Genomic DNA, 2,907 nt, shown 5'->3' on the forward strand with positions numbered 1-2,907 from the left:
CTCACTGGCCTCGAGGGCTGGGGAGGGAGAGGGTGGCCCTCAGTGGCTGTTTGTGGGGCTGGTCACCATCCCCCCGCACAGGAATGGACAAGTCTTCTGCAGTCTTATGGCTTCATTGCCAAAGTCAACAAACTGTGAAAACATTTGGCCTTGATGACACAGGGTGACATTTAATATGAATCAAACACGTAGGTCCCCTGCTTTGCTCGATTGGTCCAGACATCCCTGCTCCCATGGTGCCCCGGACACCCCCCATCACAACACTTAGCACACTGTCCAATAGATTCTCGTTTGTTCTTCTACCCCATTGACCCGTGAGCTCTCTTCGTGCCCATCACACAGCCCAGGGTCCGTGGCACTGCAGGGCCCTCAGCAATGCTCTAAAGCCTGCATTTTCTGCCTTGGCCTAGACACCAGCTCCATGCCAGCAAAGAGGCTGTGGAGTCTGGACCACTTTGGTGATCCCGGGTCTATGAGCCCCTCGGGGACAGGGCCAGCTGGCTGCTCCTCTCTGTTCCCAGTCCCTACAGGGCCCATCACATAATAGGGCTCAAGAGTGTGTGTGGAATGAATGAATGACTCACTCCTCCTCATTCACTGTTTTTTGGTTCCATCCCAGCCTGCAGCCTTCGTGAGCTGAACAATGTGCAGAGGAATGTCTCTTAACAGTTTGGAAACTGTGACGATGCCCTCTCTGTGCAGAGACGGCAGCAAGGGTGGGGGGTGTCCTCATGGCTCCCAGCCTCTGAGGGCACATGGTGTGGGGTGTTTTCACTTCTGGGCACCCGATTCCCCAAGGAGGGGCGACAGTATGTGCAAAACTGGTGGAACACAGCCCTCCTGAGCCACAGCATCTAATTCCCTGGGCTCTGGCTGCCAGAGCGGGGCCACTGAAGCCCTGGGACTTGGCACAAGTCACCGAAATACTGTTCTTTCTACCCTATGTTTGCCCCAATTCTGGTAAATGTGAGTTTTATTACCAGAAACAACAACAACAAAAAGACAAAGTCGGAGGCAATCCAACTGGAAACCTTCCTAGTCTTGGAGGCACAGCCTCTGCTCAGCACAGCCTGGCCCGGGAGCTCTGGGAACAGCGGTCTCCATGGTAACCGTGGACCAGAATCAGGAGCTCCGGGGCAGCTCTGCTCCTGAGGGGGTCACCTAGGGGAGATACGACCTGGGTGGGCCTGGGTCTCTGCCTGGGATTACAGGCCTGGGTGGTCAGGGCTAGGATGTCCTCGTGACTCCTGGAGAAGGGGCGCTCCTGAGACAGGATGCATCTTTCCCCTCCTACCCCACTACTGCAGGGCTCCCAGTCACCTGGCTCTTGGGCAGCCCAGGCCTGCCCAGCCCCTATTAAATGGGCCTTTCTGAACACCTAGAAAATCAGGTTTTCCATCTCTTTCGAAATAGGAAGCAAGGGTCCCCAGACCGGCTAGAGCTGCCCCATTTCCCAAATTACACAGGTCTCTATCAGATTGCCGCAGCCACAGCTTCTGACTGCCTGAATCCAGAGGGGCCTGAGGATCTGGAAGGATCGGTCAGCTCCACCCCTGCTTCCTACAGAAAGGGCTGGGCTGGGCGGCTGCCGATGGTGGCTGCTGTGCTCTGATGAACTGTAGTTGCTGTTGCTGCTGCTGCACCCAGGCTGGGGCTGGGGCTGGGGGTGATCTCTCCTCTTAAAAGACTCACCATTTCTCTCCTCCCTCTTCTCCTGCTTTCCTCTTTCCCTACTCAGCTAATTTTACCACAAAGGGGAGCCCTTCGGAGACACCCAGGAGGTCAGCTCTGGGATTCCAACAACCTCTCCCAGTTAGGGGGAGCCAGCAAGAGGGGCTGTCTGGGTTAGACAGAGCCGAGCTTGGGCTCAGGCCAGGAGGGCGAAGTCAGCCTTGTTCACAGGGTGCGGGCGATGGGTCCCAGGCTGGGTGGACTGATGGCCGAAAGGCCCCTTCAGGCACCAAGTCCTGACCCTGGCTCTAGGGTGAATTGCAGGCAGAAGGGGAGTAAAGGCCAAGGGGGTCGTGGGGGTGAGGACCTGGAGGAGGGGAGGGAGACTAGACGAGAAAGTGGCAGAGGCAGACGCCTAATGGTGGGAAATGTTTTCTACCATCTCCTGGACGTGCTGTGCGTTCAGGATCGTCCAATGCTGACAGTGAATCCTTTTGAGCCATGGGCTGCACTTGTACATTCTTCCACCTCGCGTGAGCTCAACTGAGAGCTTCTTTAATCTAATCAGTAACCAAGTGAGATGGATATTATCACCTCCAGTTTATAGATAGGGAAACTGAGACTTGGAGAGATGGAATAACTTGTTCCGGTTCATCTCCAAAGATGGCCACAGGCAATTTTGTCCTCCTTGCGCACACATGCCACGTCTCCCCTCACGAGGTGGAGCTTATGTCCCCTCGTCTTGAATCTGGGTTGGGACCCTCACTGCTTTGACCAACTGAATGTAGAGGCAGTGATGTCCTGGGACCTCAGTGCTCAGACATTAAGGAGACTAGACAGCTTCTGCTTCCTCCCTTTTGGAGTCCAGCCTCCATTTTTGTGGGGAAGCCCAAGCGGTCAAGTGGAGAGGCCTGCTGGAAGGAGAATTGAGGCTCTCAGCTGACAGTCCTAGCTGAGCTCTAAACTGATGTGAAGCATCTTAGAAGCAGAGTTTTCTTCCCCCCACAAAGACAACTCAAGGCTGAGAATGGTGGCTCACACCTGTAATCTCAGCACTTTGGGAGGCTGAGGTGGGAGGATCACTTGAGGCCCAGAGTTTGAGACCAGCCTGGGAGACAGAGTGAGACCCTATCTCTAAAATAATAAAATAAATTAAAAATGAACAAATTTAACCAGGATAGTGAAATAACTATGTACTGAAAAGTATTAAACATTGATAAAATAAATTAAATGACA

The sequence above is a fragment of the Propithecus coquereli genome, unplaced genomic scaffold (genome assembly GCF_000956105.1).
Source record: "Propithecus coquereli isolate 6110/MARCELLA unplaced genomic scaffold, Pcoq_1.0 Scaffold383, whole genome shotgun sequence".
Classification (NCBI taxonomy): Eukaryota; Metazoa; Chordata; class Mammalia; order Primates; family Indriidae; genus Propithecus; species Propithecus coquereli.